This window comes from Sminthopsis crassicaudata, chromosome 1 (genome assembly GCF_048593235.1).
Source record: "Sminthopsis crassicaudata isolate SCR6 chromosome 1, ASM4859323v1, whole genome shotgun sequence".
Classification (NCBI taxonomy): domain Eukaryota; kingdom Metazoa; phylum Chordata; class Mammalia; order Dasyuromorphia; family Dasyuridae; genus Sminthopsis; species Sminthopsis crassicaudata.
In genome coordinates, this window is record NC_133617.1 from 751,874,238 (window position 1) to 751,895,749 (window position 21,512).

The window sequence follows — 21,512 nt, forward strand, 5'->3', positions numbered from 1 at the left end:
CAAGTTTTTCCACAACGTATCCTGTCCAGAGGTAAAACAGAAAATTTTAATGACATAAAATTTTGTACAAGCAGGACCAGTTCCATTAGAATTTTTAAAAAAAGGAGAAAGGAATGGAGGTGATGATCTTTGTGGCAATTCTCTCAGATAAAGATATTATTTCTAACATCCATAGAGATAATTGATTCAGATTTATAAGGCCAAGTCATTTTTATTGTCAATAGGAAGTTTTCATCAGAAGAAATTCAAGCAGCATCAGTCATATAAAAGTGCTCTAAAGCACTCATAATTAGAGAGATATGAATTAAAATAACTCTGAGGTACTACCTGAAACCCACCAGATGACAAAATTGACCAAAACAATGAAAATGATATATGATGGAGGGAATGTGGGAAAATAAGTACATTAATCAACTGTTGGTACATTTGTGATCTAGTCCAACATTTTTGGAAAGCAATTTGAAAGTGTGCCTAAAAAACTCTTAAATGCTGCATTTCCTTTGACCCACTCATTACTATGTATTCAAAGATCAAAGAAAGAAGAAAAAATCTCATATTTGAACAAATATTTATAGCAACTCTTTGAGATGTCCAAAGATCTCCTTGGAAACTAAGGGGATGCTCATCAATTAGAGAAAGGCTGAACATGTTATGGTATATGGATGAGTTTGGCAATACCTTTTGCTAGAAGAAGTGATGTACGGAATGGTTTTGGAGAATCCTGGGAAGACTTTTACAAAGTGAAAAGAAGAGAAGTGAGTAGAATCAGGAAAACAAATTATCTAATAACAATATTTAAAAGTAAACAACTAGTAAAGATTTGGGAATTGGAGTATTTGTATATAACCAATTTTCGTGAATATACAGGTTTGTAATGAACTTTGTTATTCTGATTTTCTCAAAAGGAGAAGGGGGAAGAAATAGGGAGGAAAATACTTCAGATGTAAAAATAAAATAAAATTGAATTTTTCTTTAAAAATGTATCTTGTCTCACCTTCTTATTCCTTGAACTTTCAGCAACTTTCTTTCCATCATCCACTTTTCTTTTAGCCAAGGGTGGATGGCCTAGTGTTCTTTGTTCAACAGCTGCTACTGGTTAAGGAGACCAGTCCAGGAAGCTAATTCATAGAAGCCAGGATCACACAACTTTTGGCTGGGTGGTCCAACCCTCCTCCCAACTCCTGTTTTCCCTATACTTTGCTTTCTGACAGTATATCTCCTGGGGGTTGGGGATGAACGAGGTTGTACAATTAACTAGCTTGGCTCTAAATAAAAATGTTTGGAAGAGAAAGATGAATGTTTGAGCCCTATGAGTGGGAGACTCTTTGTCAAGACCCAGACCAAAGGAACCTCTTAGCTAGCTGCTGTTCAGAAAAGGGGAAACCATTACTGGGGTTATTGTTGAAGAAAATGTGGAATAATGGTCAAGCCCAAGTTTTCCTTCTCCATCTATGATTGTAGGCCAGATTTTCATTTTATCAGTTTATGAGTGGCTTTTTAATGAAATGTTGCTTTCCCTTTCCATTTGTAAGAGGGAATCCTTCCTTATTCCTCATTCCATTTCTGAAATGTTTGGCTCCTTGGCCATCGCATTTCCAATATGACTCAGAAAATTCCCTAAAATGTCATTAATGTACATGGCAAGAGAATGCATAGCCTAATAGTTAAAGAACTTACCTCAGAGTTAGCAGTAACTGAAATAGTATTTATTGTCAGTACTGTATTCCAGGCTCTGTATTGAATATTGAATACTCAAAAATGAAAAGGGAACAGCCCCTATCCCTGAGGAGTTTGCCTTATATAGGAGGAACAACATATTCATACTATTATATTAAATAAAATGTAAATACAATACATACAAAGAAATTGACAAGGAGTTGATGGGGAGGAAGGGTACCGGCATCCAAAATTGTGGAGAAAGGTTTCATACAGAAGGTGAAAATGGAGTAGAATTTGGAAAGAAGATTCAGAGCAAAACTTGCCTCCAACACAGTCTGTGTGATCTTAGGCAAGTCCCAATCTCTCGGTTCTTTGGACAACATTCTAAGATTGTAAATTATACAGATGAAATTTCAGGTCCTAAACCAACAAAAATAAATTATGTACCTGTGATACACAGCGATGTATCACTGTGATAAAAGTACTTTGCAAGCCTTAAATGTTATTTAAATTAGGCAGTTTATTTCCCCAGCTCTAATTTCTGACATGTATGTAGCCTATATGGGCATTGGATTTCAGCAGATAATTTTGTTCAATTGACTCCAGATTGGGCAAGCTCTGTGCACAAAGTGAGTAGCCCATTAGGAATGGCAGGTCTTCCACAAATGAAAAGATGACAAGCCCTTCATCTTCTGACTTCACTGGACCGTGTCTGGGGCAACGTATTCGTTTTAGACATTGTGGTTTAAGACAAATATTGAAAAGTTAGAAAACCGGGGAAAGTCCAAAGGAGGGCAAAAAGGATTGTGAAAGGCCTTTAGTTCATGTCAAATAAAAACTTGTAGAACAAATGGAGATTGAATAGATAAGATTCAAGGAAGTTTTTGCTCCTGTACGCAACTATTTGAAGGACCATGGATATGAGATACAGATTTAAACTCAGTGTTTGGGGTGGGGGGAATCCAATAAATCAACAACCTTCTAATGAGAGGGAGCCCAAGGAACACTGGGCTGCTGCCACATCAGAAAGTTATGGTTGGAAGTCCTTAAGCAGAAGGTGGGGAAATACTTGTGTGTTTTAGTGGGAACTTCTAATCTTCAGAGAAAGATTAGCCTAGAGGATCCCTGGAGTCCCTTCCCTCTCCTGGTTCCAACCTGCATCCTGGCAGAGAAGAATTATTTGACCACAAAAATCTATAAAAAAACACCTATACATCCATTACACATATAGATAAATACATATATATATATATATATATATACACACACATATATATATCCCTATATGCATACATATAGGCATCTATGTATAAATATACATATATATATAGATACATACATGTGTGTTGTATATATGTGTATATTATATGCATAGGCATACTTATTATATACAATATTATATTATATGTTATATAATATAATAATAAAAACATAATAACTATGTCTATACATATTATATCCATATATATATTATATCCACATATATATATACATAGATGCACACAGATATATGTAGCTATGTATATATACATATATACACATATAATAGATACATATATGTATCTATGCAGGTATATTATATATATACATACATACACACTATATATGTGTCTATGTGTATATACATATTATAGATACATAGATATATACACACATAGATACAAATGTAAATTTATATCTATGTGTATATATATATATATGTATCTATAATACACACACACACACACACACACACACACACATTTTCTTTAACAAGATAGCAACAAAATCATCGTGGTTGCTTTTGCAATTCTTTTGAACTTTCCAGGGTTTTGTTGCTGTCATTGTAGTCTTTCCATGGTGGATATTGTTCTTAGGGTCTCTTCTTGTCTCTGACTCCCTTCCTACAAGTCTTCCCATGTGCCTAGTTTCTCTCAATTTGAAGAACAGGTCACCCGGGCACAATGATATCTCACTGTTTTTCACAAATTCTCACAGGATCTGCTATTTTGTCAACTAAGGAAGTCTTCTTATCTTTTTTATCAGCACAGATCCAAGGCTTCCTTTGACTAAGGAAAGCGCTTTTACAAGTTGCCTGAGGCATATAAAAGTTGGGTGACTGACAGAGTCTGATCCCTAAGGAGTGTCAGAAGCGGGTCGGAAATCTTCCCACCACCAAATCTCAGCAATACAATCTATCCACTAGGCCAGGCCTTTTTAAACTTTTTCCACTCACGACCCTTTTTCACCTGAGAAATTTTTATGCAACCCTGGGTATATAGGTAAACAAATCAAATATTTACTGATAAGAAATCATAATTTTGCAATCCCCACTCAGTTATGAGCCCTTGTGAGGTCACAGGTGTGAGGTCACAATTCACAGTTTAGGACACTTTGCACTATACTACACTGCCTCTTTAAGCCATGTATTAACATCCCATAATCTTTTCAGCTATTCCCCAATTTTGTTGTCTTGCCTAATTTATCGTTTGTTTTTTTTTAATGAAATGGTGTTTCTCCCCCTTCCCCCATAGTAGCATCAATAGAGCCTAGTTTTAGGAGGCTGATTGGATTCCATGTTTTTGTTTTTGTTTTTGTTTTCCTAGTTTTTTTTTCCCAAAAAAAAAGATGGAACCAGGAGCTGTCTTCACATTCTTATCAACTTTAAGCAGGTCACTTATCTTCTCTGATTCCTAGTTGCCTCATCTACAACATGCAAATGTCAACTGGATGATCTTTACCCAACTGATGCAACTTTCACCCATTCCCTCTCTTTTATTCACCATTGGATCACTGATCTTTTGGAGAATGTGAAAGGATCATTTTCACCATTGAGGTCATGGTGGCAGATTTTCACTAGAATCCAAGGGTCAATTTTCAATGATGCCAGTGTCTCCATCTAATGTGAAGTTTATTTCAAGCAAAGTCATTTATTCTGTTTCATCCCATGACACCTGACCCATCAACCTTTCTTTTTTAAATGAAAGAAAATTTGGAAGTCACCTGATTCAGCTGCTTCTGTTTGCAGAGGAAAAATGGTGCTCCAGGTCAGCAAGAACCACAATTTCAACTTAGGTTCACTCTTTCCAAAATTGTGACTCCTCCTACTACACCCCTCTGCCAGCTATAGGCAAGTTCCTTAGAAAAGTGCAAGGAGAACCCAAGGCATGATCAAGAATGGACTAAGACTGAAACTTGGCCCATGTATTTTAGGTCTCTGCCTTTAAATGGGAACCAGATGGCTAGAGTGTTGTTGACCTGCTCACCAGTCCCTCTGGCTTTTTCCAGAAATCCCAGATGGCCAGTCCAGCCTGACTAAGTCTGATTCCTGTTGCTTTCTTCCTCTGTCTCCACCCTTTGCTCAGCTCACTGCAGACCATGACACTTTATTTTATCCCATTTCATTTCTTTTCTTCTATGACTATCACCCGTCTTTAGCCCTTGACCATCCAGAAATTCCTTGCTGGAGAAAGCTATCCCAGAAGTCTAGGACAACAACTTCTGGAAGTGGAAAGTCTCACCTTAGCAGATCTGGTCAGCAAAACCATCCTCTGAAGCTCCACCTCCCCCATAATGGGTCCAAGAACACAGAGCCATCTTCCCAGACCAGTCTCAGTCTGTGCTCAGTACACCACCCACACTCGTGTGCACTGTGTTCTTTCTCCCTGCCACAGTGTTACCCTCAGATGGACCTTAGGGAGGGGAGGAGGGGAAAGTTAACACTGCATGTCAGAGTTAGAAACCAAAGGATCTCAACAGGACGGAGCATGGGGCTGAATCAAATGAGAGAGATTACTATCAAACTTTAAGAAATCACCTTCACAAGCAAAAGTTGGGAGAGGTTAGATAGTAATTTCCCCTCCAAAAAAGATCTGAAGGTTTTAGTGGACTACAAGCAAAATATAAGTCAGCATGAAATGGCTAGGGGCTGTGACTATTTTAACAGAAGTAGAGCTTCTAGAAATAAAAGAGAAGGGTCCTCTGCCCCCTATTTTAGTCAAACTACATATGAAGTCCTGTGTGTTCACTTCTAAGGACACTGACAAAATAGAGAATGTCCAGAAGAGACAACCAGAAGGATAAAGGGCCGTGAGTCCATGCCATAATAGGAACAATCGGAGGAATTGAGAATAAGGATGAGATGATTAAAAGGGACATGAAAGCTGTCTTCAAGCACTTAAAAGGCTGTCCCATGGAAGAGGGATGAGACATGCCCTGCTTGAACCCATTCCAATGGACAAAACCATGAGTAATGGGTAGAAGTTGAAAATTTTGAGTTTGATTTCAGGAAAGGCTTAACCTGAGAACTGTCCAAAAGTATAATAAGCTTTTTAAAGAGGTGACAGGTTTTTTCACATTGGAAACAATCAACATCAAGATGACCACTGTCCAGTGATGTCATTCTTCCTTTGGAAATTGGGTTGATCCAATCAATGAGGTCCCCTCCTCCAAAACCCTTTGATTCTTCTGAAGAAAACTGAATTTGAGACGGTGAAATCTTTCCTTGCTTCTCACCAACAGAAGCAACTAGATGTCCTACTCTAGGATTAAATTCTACAAGTTTAGGATCAAATCCTGTGGCCAAATGGCTTTTTTCACTTAATAGCTATGTGACCCTAGAGGAGACCCCCTTCCCAATTTCCTCCAGCCTTCATTTTCTCAATCCTTTCATTGGTTTTCTTGTTGAATTGTGATGAGAAGAAAACAAGCTGATTTGAATGCAAAGTCTTCATGGCCATTTATAAGTATGCAAATAAAACCAAGATAAGACGATAAGAAGCATTCACTTCAATGGGGATTCTCATGTGGGAGGTGGTATTTGAGCCAAATTTTGAAGGAAATGAACTTAGTAATGGTTTTAGTACTTCCTACCCTTGGGCATTAGAATGTTGATGCAGTCTAATTCATCCTATGACTAGTTAAATGACATTTCACAATACATGATAGATACTCACTAGAGACTCCAGAGATTGTTTCACCACCCATATGGAGTCACACTTAGAACCTGTGCCAAGGTCACCTAAAGTACCAGAAATGGAAGGCAATGAACATTTTGAAGAGCCATTTGGAACTATGCCTGAAGGGCAACCAAACTGCATACACTTTTGATCCAGCAATACTATTAGTAGGTCTATATCCCAAGGGGACCATAAAAAAGGAAAAGACTTGCATGTTGTGCAAAAATATTTATGCAATGCTTTTCATGATGGCAAAATATTGGAAAATGAAAGGATGCACATTCATTAGGAATGACTGAACAAGCTGTGGTATATAGATGTAATGGAATACTACTGTGCAATAAGAAATGATGAAGAGACAGATTTCAGAAAAACCTGGAAAGACTTGTACAAACTGATGCAAGGTGAAATGAGTAGAACCAGGAAAACATTGTACACACTGCAAAATTGTGTAATGATTAACAATGAATGATTCAGCTTTTCTTAGTAACACAATGATCCAAGATTAAGTCCTTTGTACACATCCAAATCAAGAATTGATGGATTCTGAATGCAGGTTTAATCATGTTTTTGTTTTTGTTTTTTTTAACTTGCTTTATTTTTTTTCATTTTTTCTCTTTTGACCTTCTTATTTTATTCCTGTGACTAATATAGAAATATGTTTTACCTGATAGCACATGTAGAACCCATATCAACTTGTTACCTTTTTCAGAAAAGGAAAGTATGTGAGTGAGAAAACTTTGAAACTCAAAATCTTGTAAAAAAAAAATGAATGCTACAAATCATCTTGACATGTAATTTTGAAAAAAAAATAGTAAAACACTATTTTTAAAAACTCACTCTAATGGGGAAGAGATTAAATAAGCATCCACAAAAAAAAAGAGCTATAAAACAGACTAAGTACAAATAATGAAGAGAGGGAAGCCACTACAGTTGACAGAGATCATCAACTAACACCATGGTTTTGACAGTAGCCCCACCTCCATTTTCTAAGGGTCTTTCATTGTGGAGTGTTGGGGACTCATCATACCCATGCTCCATTGCTCTGTATCTGAAAATCATTTGTATGATCAAGGTTGGAGTTGTTACAAAAATATCAATGGAATAAGAAGGAAGAATAGCATTGAGTCAGGAGACCCGAGTTCCAGCCCTTCTCTCTGATGTTTACTTCCTTTGTGTCCATGAGCAAATTAGCCTCCCAGATATTCAGGCAAATCTCAGCCACTTACTCTCTACATGAATTTGGCAAATCATTCAATTATCTGAGCCACGTTTCCCCATTCTTAAAATAAGTGGTTCCACTAGATGGTCTCTGAGGTCCCTTGCAGGCCAAAATCTATGATCCTATAAACAGTTAAGTCAATAAATTACGGGCAGATCATGACATGTGCTGGTGGATGAAGTTTTCAGACTAAAGAAATCATAGCTCCTTGTTGTCTTCCCTAGGTAGATTGTATAAAGCTGAGTCTGGATGGAAGAAAGGAGATGGTGAGTTCATTTCACTAATGCTAATGATATATGTGGCCTTGGTCTTAGCTTGCTCATCTGAAAAATGGAACTAATAAATCACAGTGCATTGATTGCTCTCAAAGGAATGTTGGGAAAATTCTTCTGCCTGCTTTATCCAAGTACATAGTTCTTCCAAGGAAAGTGACCATGTTGACAAAAGTATTCTAGGATTTTCTTTAAGGTAAATTTCCCCCATATTAACTCATATTTAAAGGATGGGGGAATGGGCTCACCTGCAGATCACCGAATGGCCTCTGGGAGTGTGGGACTGAACATCTAAGGACATGTCAAATTTTCGATGAAGGCCTGGGGTGGGGTGGAGAGAGAAGGGATCCTTTAAAATAATCTCTGCACCATTATCTTTATTACAGAGCTCAGAGGAAATGCTTTGGGGATTCAAAGGAAGAGTATGGAATACAGCTGCAGAGCCTAAGCCCTTGACTTTATTTCTTCAGGCAGATTTAAATTTAAAAATACATTTGAAGGCCCGGTTCTTCAGCCTTCATTGGGCAGTCCCTATAGTGAGCTGACTGTTTCAGTGGATTGTCCTTGATCTTTGGGTTTATAAAAGTGAAAGGACACAAGTGTATATTGGCAGGGAGAGAGCATGGGCAGACCTGAGGAGTTCAAGAAGTCCAACTGGAGCCCGGATCGCTTTTATTTCATCACAATTCTGTCCTAATTCCTCCTAAAACTCTGCTATTGACCCCCTGGTGACTTCTTGAGTTTTCCTTTGCATGCTCTGAAGCACTCATACCTTCTCCTGATTCCCTCATCTTTTTTATAAGATCAGCACTCACTGGTACAAATGTTCTTCCCTCTGTCAGCCTCACCTCAATTCACCTTTTTTGGCTTCTCTGTTGCGGCACACAGCCACAGGATTGCCTAACACCGATGGGGTGCCCAGTCCACATTGTACCCAGTCTACACCATCCTAACTCCCTTTCTACCTTGGAGGTATAATTAGGAGAAGGATTTTTCTATTTAACTTGGCAAGGACCTCCTCCAGGAATGGTGACCAAACCCCTTTCTTCTCTGTTATATCGCCAACCAAGTCATCTACTGAATGTACTCAATGTGCCATGTTCTGTGCTGACTACTGGGGGTAAAAGAAAAAAATCTGCCAGCTTCTGCCTTCAAGGAACTTATATTCTTTTGGGTGAAGCAAAATATATGCATATAAAGTTATAGAGAATAAATAAGGGATGGGAGGATAGGCAAGAAACAGCCCCTAGGGGGATCAAGAAAGCTTCATGGAGGAGAGGACATTGACATCTATCCATTTTTCTTGATACCTTCCCCTCAATCTACAAATATAATTAGATCTTCAACATCACCAATGCTTTTTGCTTTAATTGTGCCAGCTCCTTGAGCCACTGTCCTCCCCTTCACAATAAATTTCTACACAGCAGAGTCTGCAATGACTGACCGTCCTTCCTCTCCCAGGCCACCTCTCCACACAGAGGAACCACATCTCCTTACAAATCTGCCCACTGTCTATTAAATCTGCTTTCTCTGAAGTCAGTAGGGACTTCTTCATTGCGAAATCCAGTAGCCTTCTATTAACATTCACTCCTTTTTGCTTTATCTGACATGATTTATAGTACATTATTTACTGAATTCGTCCCAAGCTGCTGCACTAGGTCACTTTCTGAAAACTATCCAAAAGCACCTAGGAGATGATCTAGTCAAATCCATACCTGGGAAGCAATCATCTATTCATTGTTGACAAATGATTATCCCAACTCCATTTGAAGGCCTTCAGTGAGAAATAACCCATAACCTCTTAAGGCAACCCACTGGATCTGTCAATAGCTCTCATTGTTGGAAAGATATTTTAGTCCTAACTCTGCCTCCAAAATTCCCCCCATTGCATGTGATCCTGAACTCGAGGGCCATGAAGGGAACTCTAATACTTCTAGGTGACAGACCATGTAACCAGTGAAAGGACCCTTAGTGTCTTCCTTTGTTAATCTAGTCTTGTCATTCCTAGTGCCACATTCACAGGATCCTGCTATAATTGTCTATTCATCTTCCCTGTTCTATATATCTCTTTTAAAAGTCAATTTGTGTCATCTCCATAGGCCCATTTAGATATATTCTTTTCTTCCAAATTGAAATGATTTCTGTTTGTAATCAGAAGTTTCTTTTTCAGAGCTTTCCAGCCTTTCTTAGAACTTTGAAATCTATTCTCCCCAAATCTAGGATACATGCTAGGCTGTGTTTACTTTTCCTCACTTTTTTCTATCATTTCTAAGATGGCGTGATCATTCTCAAAGTTTGTGATTTCTATTGTAGCAAAAATTCCCTTTCTCCTTTTTCTGGTGAGAAGAAAGCCCAGAAGAGTGATTCTTCTCCCTTCTCCTTTTCATAACTTTTTCCCCTTTTTGAGAAATCAAGCCAGAACTTACCTGTTGTTCTGTTTCAGGCAAAAAGTGAACTTCAGCAGAGAAGTGAGTTTATTATTATTATTGTTATTATATTGTGGCTTCCAATCAGATTTATGATCTTCTTCCTGAATTTCTGATCTATTTCCTCCTTCCAAACAAGTGATCTCTACTATATTTTCATGACAATATAATTAGTCTTTAATGTTTGTTCCTTGGCTTCCTGGTTTATACCTTTAGTTCTTCAATATCCTCCCATATATTTTATTTATGATCTAGACTTGGCAACTGCCCTCTCCCCAGCAGAAAAGGGAAGATCAAGTGCCAGAGGAAGTCAGGACAACTGATGAATCCAGAGGATACCCTCTAGGAGCCAAGAATATGGTACCAAGCTGGAAACCAATGAGCTATCATGCTCATATTCAAGGGTTTCCCTTACCATGGATGATGTATTTTTCTAACAATGTCTGAAGAATTTGTTCTTAAGAGTGTGACTGTGCCTTGGCTGAGAGGGCATGGCCTTGGACTACTTGAGTTCAGTCTCTGGTTCTGGCAGAACTAACTGTCTCTTGATTGCACCTCATTATCTTGTCATATTGCCAAAGGATGAGAAATAGGACTCAGCCTTCCTACTTCATTGACTGACATATAGTCTCGTTGTCTTCTTTATTTTATGTAAATTCATACTTATTGATCTCTCTTAAATCTGAATCCTTTCTCTCTTTTTTTAATCTAGAAATAAACCACTGGTCTTCTTATTTTATGTGGCACCCATGGCAACCTCCCTACTTCTCCTCCAAGAGCCACTGAGGCATACCACAGACTTGGATCAATCCCAGGGACTTGATCCTCAAGGTAATCATTATCTCTCCAACTCTACCTTGAGAGTAAAATTAGAGAACTCTATAAAAACAAGGGTATCATTAGTGTTTAAAATTTCTCCGGGTATGAACCTGGCTCAACTGTCTGACTTAGACAAGTCACTTAACAGCTGACTGACTCAGTTTTTCCACCTGTAAATTGAAGATAATTTCAAATTTTGAAATTCAAACACTTTTGTAAAATGCAAGTACCTGACACATAGCAAGCACTTAACAAATCCTTGTTCCTTTCTTAAAGAAAAAATCCATCATGATAGTGACATCAGCTTCAGTTGGAAATTCTTCCATCTTCTCTTCAATTGCTGTGCTAATGTGGAGCTAGGGCAAAGGGCAGGTGACTCTTGGGTTGTGGATGTAGTTAGTGAAGAAACTCCACTCTTCTCAAGAGCCATTTAAATTAACTACTAATCTTCTGGTCACCAAAGTTTGAAAACTGGAATCATCATATAGCCCTTTCTTTCCTAGAGTGTTTTGTTTCTTTTGTCCAAATAGATTCTGGTTTCTTGTTTCTACCTTCAAAGTATCTTTTCCATTATTATTTTTGGTACCAGAGCCAGCAATTTGGAATAGTCACTTCATAAATAGGGATTTATGGATCCAGTTTTTCTCCAGTTTATTCTCCATTCAGTTTTGTTAGGTTCTTACTAAGTGCTAATGAGATAATGAGATATTAGGTTCTTACTAAGTGCTAAGTCGGTACTTGACAATTCTCTAGTTCCGGCCATGACTGGGAGTTTGACTTGTGAATTCCTGGGGAAGAGCTTGCATGCTTAGGAGGAGCAATTTCATTGGTTGAAGTAAATTTTCCCAGAAGCCCTTGCATTATCCCATGCCCATTCTCTGGGAGGACAAAAGAGGGCAGCTCTGGAGGAAAAGAGAGTCTCTGCTCTAGACCAGACTGAGGCAGCTCTCTGCAGGAAAGGAAATCACTTCTCTGGACCAGAGTTAACGGCAACTGTCTGGAGACAACGGTTCTCTACAGGAAGAAGAATCTGTCCGAGAGATTTGAGTTGAGTTGACACAGCAGATCTCCTCCCAGAGAGCAATTGGCAGCTTCTGGAGATAACAGCACATTACAAGTTTCCCATGAGATCTTCTTAAAACAGTCCTGACCATGATATTCCCCTAGCTCAAGAATTTTCAGTGGCTCCTATTACCACTAAGATAAAATACAAATCCTTCCACTTTATATTTCAAGCTCTTCACAATTCAAATCTAACTTTCCTGACTTCGATAATCAATATTGTCCCTCCCACAGTTTAAAATCCAGCCATGCTGGATTGAGACCTGTCTCTAAGTACTTGGGTTCTGTCTCTGATTGAGGAGGCCGTCTGCTTTTGTTTTTGTTCTTATCTTCTCATTGCCAAGTATAGAATGAAATTTAAGTGTCAAATGATACATAGGACCCCATACAGTCACAGATCCCACTTCCACTGTACATCTGGAACCATGTTGGCCAATCGGGGCCAGGATTTCAGACTATTTTAAATGATCTCCTAAAGCAAAGCCAAGACTGCAAAGTCAGCTCCAGAGGAGATCCATATTTCTTTGAGTATTCATAGAATTATTAATATTTGTCAATTTGAGCCTGAATCCCAAAGAGATCTTAAAGAAGGGAAAGGGACTCACATGTGCAGAAATGTTTGTGGCAGCCATCTTTGTAGTGACAAGGAACTGGAAACGGAGTGGATACCCATCCATTGGATCAATTGAGTAAATTGTGGAATATCAATGTTATGGAATATTATTGTTCTGTAAGAAACGACCAGCAGGATGGTTTCAGAGAGGCCTGGAGAGAGAGACTTATAGGCACTGATGCTGAATGAAGTGAGTAGAACCAGAAGAACATTGTATACAACAACAACAAAATTATATGATGATCAATTCTGATAGACATAGCTCTTTTCAATAATGAGGTGATTCAGCCAGTTCCAATTGTTCAGTGATGAACACCCAGAGAGAGAACTGTGGGAACTAAGTGTGGATCACAACATAGCATTTTCTGTTTGCTTGCATTTTATTTTGCTTCTCTTTTTTTTTTTCTTATACAGCAAGATAATGGTATAAATATGTATGCATATGTTAGATTTAATATGTATTTCTACCATGTTTAACATATATTGGACTACTTGCCATCTAGGGGAGGGTGTGAGGGAAAGGGAGGAAGTGGAACAAAAAGTTTCTCAAGGGCTAATGTGGATGACATGCCCACACATATGTTTTGAAAAAGAAAATGCTTTAATAAAAATAAAAAATAAAAAATAAACACCTTAACACATAAAAAATGAAGAACAAAAGATTTAGCCAGAATAAATTTGGTTCATATCCAAACTCTGCTACTTATAATGCATGTGACTCCAAAAAAGTGATGAACCCTCTCTTGAATTCAGTTGTCTACCTGCAGAATAGGGACATTACTGAAACTACCTGCTGCCTCAGAAGAATGTGCTGAAAAAATAATTTTGTGTCCCACAAAGTACTATATTTGTGTGCTTTTTGTTAGCATGAGACAAAATGACTCTTCTTAATTTTTGTTAAATAGAATTGACATTGAGTTGGAAGGAGTAGTCTTCTGGGCTATTTCACTTTGAAACTCTGGGGGATTCATTGACAACATATCTAAATTATACATTTTTTTTTCCTCTGAGGCAATTGGGGTTAAGTGATTTGCCCAGGGTCACACAGTTTGGAAGTGTTAAATGTCTGAGGCCAAATTTGAACTCAATTCCTCCTGACTTCAGGGCTGGTGCTCTAGCCACTGAACTACTTAGCTGCCCCCTCATCCATTTTTAAACTATTTTATTTCAGTGTTCATATCTAATCTCTATTTCTGTATTCCATGTCCTAAAAGAGTTTGGATCCTTCCATTCGGGAGTCATGTGATGACTTTTTCAGTGCTTCTTTGTAGTTTTGTGTAGTGCGCAGCTTCTCTTTCCCTCTTATCAACTATTGATATTCCACATTGTGCTACCTCCCATTGAAACCCTTCTCATTCCTTTTGCTGTTCCTGATTTGGATCCTTCTTTTCCCTTTCTGATTACTGCTATCTCCTACACTTCAATGGCTACCTCTCTGCTTTGGTTAAATAGCCTGTGTTATTTTTCCCTAATCTGCTCATTTATTTAAGACTAATTTTTTTTCCAATCAATCATAATTTCAAATTGTGTTATCTTGTCTTGTCTTCCCATCTTTAACTGGAAAATACTGTCATTATTTTTGATAACAATAACTTATTTCCAGTGAACACATTATATAAGATTGGGTAATGAATAAGACTATATACCCACTTCTAATAGCATACATCCCCCCAAAAATCCTACTATTGTGGGCTTACTGTATCAATGGATATTTAACTTCTCTTATCATGTTTTGTTTTTTTTAGAGCTCCAAATGGTCAGCCAGTTATGGTATTCTGGCAAAACACCTTCCTTTGTTTGATCTCTCTCTCTCTCTCTCTCTCTCTCTCTCTCTCTCTCTCACTCTCTCTCTCTCTCTCTCTCTCTCTCTCTCTCTCTCTCTCTCTCTCTCTCTCTCTCTCTCTCCTCTCTCTTTTCTCTCTCTCTCTCTCTCTCTCTCTCTCTCTCTCTCTCTCTCTCTCTCTCTCTCTCTCTCTCTCTCTCTCTCTCTCTCTCTCTCTCTCTCTCTCTCTCTCTCTCTCTTTCTCTCTCTCTTTCTTTTTCCATAGGGATGCTTCCTCCTTAGTTGACTCCTCCTAACTCCACTTCCAATAACTATACCCAGACTAACAGATGCCTGCAGTTAAAGCTGTTTATAGAAAACAAAATAAGCATATAAAACAAAGAAAGGAAAACAGATTTTCCTTATACCCAGAGGGAAGGGCTTCAGGCTTCCCCTGTAGCTATTCAAATGTTTAAACCTGTGTTTTACAACAATAATAATTAAATCAATCCAACAATACCATTCATTCAGGGTTTTACATGGACACAGGCTGGGCAAGCATTCTCTAATAGGTGTATAAGTATTGCTTTTAAATTCTTCTTTTCCCCTTTTTTCCTTTGTAAGATTTATTGATGGTTTTTGTTTATATAGCACATTCTCCATTTTATCCATCTCTCCTGATCTCTTCCTTGCAAGAAAACAAAATAAAACAGGTAAAAAGTAATGAGATTTCATGTCATGCTTTCAATGGTTAAAAATGGGGGAAATATTCCAGCAAAACTAAAAAAGGCAGTAGCCACAACTCACAGGGATCACTACATTCTGCATCCATAGATTCCCCACCTCTCTACTGAGAAGCTCCTTTCATCAACTGTTTTCTAAAACTGAGATTGCTCATTACAATTAATCATGCAGTTCAATCGCCTTTTATTGTTGTTGTTGTTCCCCTCCCCCCCCCAAGATTATAGTCAGTAAGCAACTAGTCTCTTGGCTCTGCTCACTTTACTCTGCATCAATTTATACAAGTCTTCCCACACTTTTATGAATTTCTCACATTTGTCTTTTCTTATAGCACAATTGAAATCGCAAACCACAAATCCAATCAGCCCTCCCTCAGTGGGCATTTAGTTTGTGATTTCCTTTCATTTATTTACTTATTTGTTCATTCATTATTTCATTTGTTTATTTGTGTATTTTCTGTGCCTGCCCCCCACACACACACATTCACACAAATTTTGCTGTTAATATTTTGTTATATATGAGGACTTTTTTTCTTTCTTTGACTCTCTTGGGGGCATATGAGCAAAAGTACATTAACAAGTGAAAGGATAGATAGAGTTTAGTGATTTTTCTCAAGTCCATTCCAATGGTTTTTCAGAATTGTTTGATCCTTTCACAGTTTCATCACTATTGAAACTTTGAAGCTGGGACACATAAACCTCCTGACCTCTTTAGGTTCCTATCTTAGGGTTTTTATAACCTCTAGATAAACCCTTTCTTCCCATTTTGCTAATTATATTTTAAACTATTTATATTTGTAATTTTAGTTTTACCTCACCTAAAATTTCACTTTTTATTAATGAGTTTTGCAACCATTTAGATCCACATTCCTATTATTAGTGGCAACTTATTTCAAGTAGCAACACACCATATTTTCTTATCTTCACTAATATTAATTTCCACATAACTTTTTACATATGTGTAATTATATCACTCTATACCCCATGGTTGAGTATTAATTTTGAAAGAACCCAGAAAACCAGTATTTCTATGGTGTCTTCTTTATGATTGCAGATGGAACCCTTTAGCAGTGTATGGGATGCTCTCATCCAGAAACCAATTTTTATTCTTGTATCTGGGGAGAAATTATAGTTATTTCTTGGGCCTACATAGGTGGTATGGATTACTTGCCAATTAGTTGTCAAAGATCTCAAGAAGGTGCTAGATGAGTCATAGTTAGAGAAGATCAATGATTTAGTTACAGGTTGAACAGAAAAACATGGAAAGACCTCACTGAAATAATTAAGAAAGAATGAAATGAGCAGAACCAAGTTAAAGTTGTACAAAGTAACAACAAAATTGTCTAAGAACAACTTTGAATGACTAAAATTCCTTCCAAATCTGTGATTTCTCAAAGAACTGGAGTTGAAATCTAGTGCTCCGGAAGTTGTGTGAGAGAGAAGAGAGGGGAAGAGCAGGGGAACTGTGGGAAGAAGAGAAGGAAGAGGAAAAAAGAAGACAGGAGATCTGTAAGATCTCCAAGAGGAGACTTCAAAGAGCAGACTGAGGCTGGGATATCAGGGAGACTTTCCTTCTGATTACAGCCATCCCAGAGTGCAATGGGCTACTTTGAGAGGAGATCCTCATGGGAGCAAAGTCCCAATGACCCCTTCTTGGGGATCTTTCAAGGGAAAAAATTTTAGATGGCCACCCCCCTACACCCAGGTCCCCTTCCCCCCTGAACTTCTACAATTCTGGTGTCTTTTTTCGGAATGTGTAACATGGGAAACGCCCTGTACCAGCACTCTCCCAGACAAAAATACTTTCAAGTCTGTTGTAAATTGCTTTCAAATGGTTAAAATAGCTAATTGCATTAAAAATGGGTAACTAGTTTGGGGCTTTGTAGAATCTCAGCAATGCGGCTTCTATTTATTTGTGGGAATTTGGGTGGCTAATTGCCTTGGACCACTTTGAAAATGTACCCCTGTGTCTTAACAGACCATTAAGACAGAGAGAATTCAGAACAGATTTCATACTCTGACAGACCTGGCACTGACATTTCTTCCCCAGACCAGCAATGGAACTCAGTGTCATTTTGCTCCCCTGTTTTCCCTGCAATCAATCTTCTAGACTCTGTGTGAGCCGGGGTGGGTTAGATGAGCCTTCTATCTTTTTTTCTTCTTTCTCTTTCCAACAGCACTTAAACACATAAAAATGTCATCCCGCTCAGCCTTCTTTCCATACCCCATGACCTTCTTGCTTAGGCTGCTCACCTAGTTTTCTTGCTCTCCACTCTCTAGCTCCCTGGTTCTAGTTTCTTTGCAGTGCCCAGTCTGGTAACCTAAATTACATCCAATTCTCAGTCCTGATCCAGTTAATTCCAAGTCTACCAACAGAAACACAACAATGGTATCCCTGCTCACTACTGGATGGGATATGGAGAAGGCCGCAGGCCCAGGCCCTCTCAATAGGTAAGCCACTCCACTGGAGCCAGGAACATGGATACTTTGGGAAGAGTAAAGAAAAAGGTGGATTTATCTGGCAATTGCTCCAGTCCCAAGGAGCTATTTTCTGTATTTTCTTCAGTCCTGTTTTGGTTCAATCACCTGGGCTTTCTGTCTCTCCACCAGGGATTCATCACCTTCTTAATGTCAGGTACCCTTTGGTAAAGTGTTCTGAGGATGTTTTTTCAGTGGATAAAATCCAATTGACAGCATTACCAAAGAAGCCAGTTATGGTGGTCCTTAGGGATCCCAACTGGGTGAAGAAGCTGATCTGCACTCTCATCTCTTAAGCTTTCTTTGAAAACATTGCCAGGCATTTTTCAAATGTAAAGAAATTGTAAAAAAAAAAAAAAAGAAAGAAAGAAAGAAAGAAAGAAAGAAAGAAAGAAAGAAAGAAAGAAAGAAAGAAAGAAAGAAAGAAAGAAAGAAAGAAAAAAAGGAAGAAAGAAAAAAAGAAAGAAAAAAAGAAAAAGAAATCGTCCCATGACTCCCAAATACAAAAGTCTCACCATTGTAGATTTGGATTTACAAGGGACTCAGAGGCCATCTCGCCGTATCCCTTTCATTTTCCATTTAGGGAAACTTAGATCCACAAAGGTAATTCTAAGTGAATAAGGCAAATTCATGATTGGAATCTAGGTTCTCCATTTGTGTTTCTCTGTCCCTTCGCTTCAGTATTTCCCTGGCTCTTATTGATGTTGTTTTGTTTGAAACAAAGTTCAAATTCCTGGAGCTAACATTTGAAACCCCTCATATTCTCCTGCTGGGCAACTTTTCAAGTTTTATGTAATGTCAGTTTCTTTCCTATATTCTGTACTCAAACTTTTCTCCTAGTTGTCCCTCTAACAAACAATGTAGTCTGGGTTTTCCAGAAAATAAGAATGTCCTCTCTCCTCAGCTCTGTCTACTGAGTTTCTACCCATTTCTTTATATATAGATATAGATATAGATATAGATATAGATATAGATATAGATATAGATATAGATATAGATATAGATATAGATATAGATAGATATATGTATATATATATGTATATATATATGTATATAGATAGATAGCTAGATATAGATAGATATAGATATAGATATAGATAGATAGATATACATATACATATATATATGTATATATATATATATATATATATATATCCATGTCTCTCTATATAGAAATATATATACATCTCTCTATAGATATATACATACATCTTTCTATATATAGAGATATATAGAGAGATGGATATAGATATAGATATAATATAGATATAGATATACATATACATATATATACATATATATTATATATATATCCATGTCTCTCTATATAGAAATATATATACATCTCTCTATAGATATATACATACATCTTTCTATATATAGAGATATATAGAGAGATGGATATAGATATAGATATAATATAGATATAGATATACATATACATATATATACATATATATTATATATATATCCATGTCTCTCTCTATAGAAATATATATACATCTCTCTATATAGAGAGATATATATAGAGAGATGGATATAGATATAGATATAGATATAATATAGATATACATATACATATATATACATATATATATATATGTATATATATATATATATCCATGTCTCTCTATATAGATATATATACATCTCTCTATATATAGATATATATATATATCTAGATATAGATATAGATATAGATATAGATATAGATATAGATATAGATATAGATATAGATATAGATATAGATATAGATACACACACATATATTATTGACAGAACATATGCACAGGTAATTTTTCAACATTATCCCTTGCAATCACTTCTGTTCCAACTTTTCCCTTCCTTCCCTCTCCACCCCTTCCCCTGGAGAGCAAGCAATCTCATACATGTTAAATCTACCCATTTCTTAAAGCCCAACTCAAATAACAACCTCCTACAGGAGAAATTTTCTCAACTTCCTAAGCCCTGGATCACTATGGTCAGCACAATCTCATCTCTGTCCTGATATAACACAATTCTTAGATGGACATTGTATGTAACCTAGCACAGGAGAGACGGGTCAATTTTTCTTTAAATCTTCCTTAGAATGGGAGCACCATGGAGCAGAGAATTTGGTTAACCAGAGGTTCTCAAAGGACATTTATTCGGCCTGCTGGGTTATGGCAAATGGGCTGAGAGGCGGAGACAGAGCGTGAGTTTTTGTTTTTACTCTAATCCGGCCCTCCCACAGTCTGAGGGACAGTGAACTGGCCTCCTATTTAAAACGTTTGAGGACCACTGGGCTAGACATTGTATCTCCTCAAGCATCAGGCATAACGCTCCATATGTAGTGGGATCTTGCTGGTCATTGAATGTATCATTTTAACTCTATACAACTACTTTTGTTAATAATAACTTTGTTATTTATTAATAATAATGGTTACTAAAGGAATCCGTTCTTTCTTTTGGTTTATGGAGTTAGTGTGGAAAATGGAGATACTCTCTTGGATTGGGAAGCTTTACAATTCTTGTTTAGGACATATGGCTCAGTGGTTTTGCTCCAGGTTTCTGGCGTGATCCTATAGTGCCCACATCAACTGCTGCTGTAGTTGACACAGCTCATGTACGCTTCCTCCTCTGCCTTCCCCAGATTTTCTTCTTTGCATTAGTGCAAAGTTTTATTTGTATGACCAAGAATTAATGACAGCGATTGGGGTGGGGGAGGGCAGGACATATGTCTTCCTGGATGGCAGACAGACATCCTCATGAAACTGTTGCCCTAAATTTTTCATTCTCCTCTAAAAATATTGCTCAGCCATCTCAAGCTGCCTGATTGTTTCTTGTTACAGAATGATGAGTGTCAGGGCAAGGAAGCTGCTTTCCGACAAGTAACTTCTCGATGACATACTGACTCCTCCCAAGCTGTGTCAACAGTGTGCTGGAACATGAAGTCAGTAAAAGCCAAATTTAGGCACTTTGGTCAAAATGGTCATTGTGATACCCCATGGAAAAACCAACTCTTGTCCTTTCACTTTTGTCACTTCAATTTAAAAGAAAAAAAAATACTTGTAAGAATCACCACTTTTGGAGACAGGGATTTTTGGGTTCTACCATTTATTCTGCTATTTCTTAATTGTAGACTCATGGGTAAATGTAATGTTCTTTTTCTCTAAATCGTAATGGTTCTCTGTGAGCAAATTTCTTGGGCAGCCTTAGTTTCAGTTCAGTTCAATAATCCCAAAATGCAGTCAGGAGTTCAAATCCAGATCCTTTATTGTCTCCTTCAAAATAGCCAGGTTAGCTTTCTTAGAGGCCTATCTCCTTGGTTCCAAGAGTTCCCTCCAAATGTCTCTGAATCCAAAGGTTTTCCCATCAGCCTCCAGCCAGCTCAAAAGTGGAAAAATGGAATGAATCAGACTCCACCTCCAAGAGTGTGGGATTGTGGGTTTCTGCCTTGTGAATCTCCCAGAAGTCAATCCCAGCTGTGAATCTCCTGGACTTGCGAATCTCCCCTGGCTCTGAATCTTCTGAGAGTGGGCT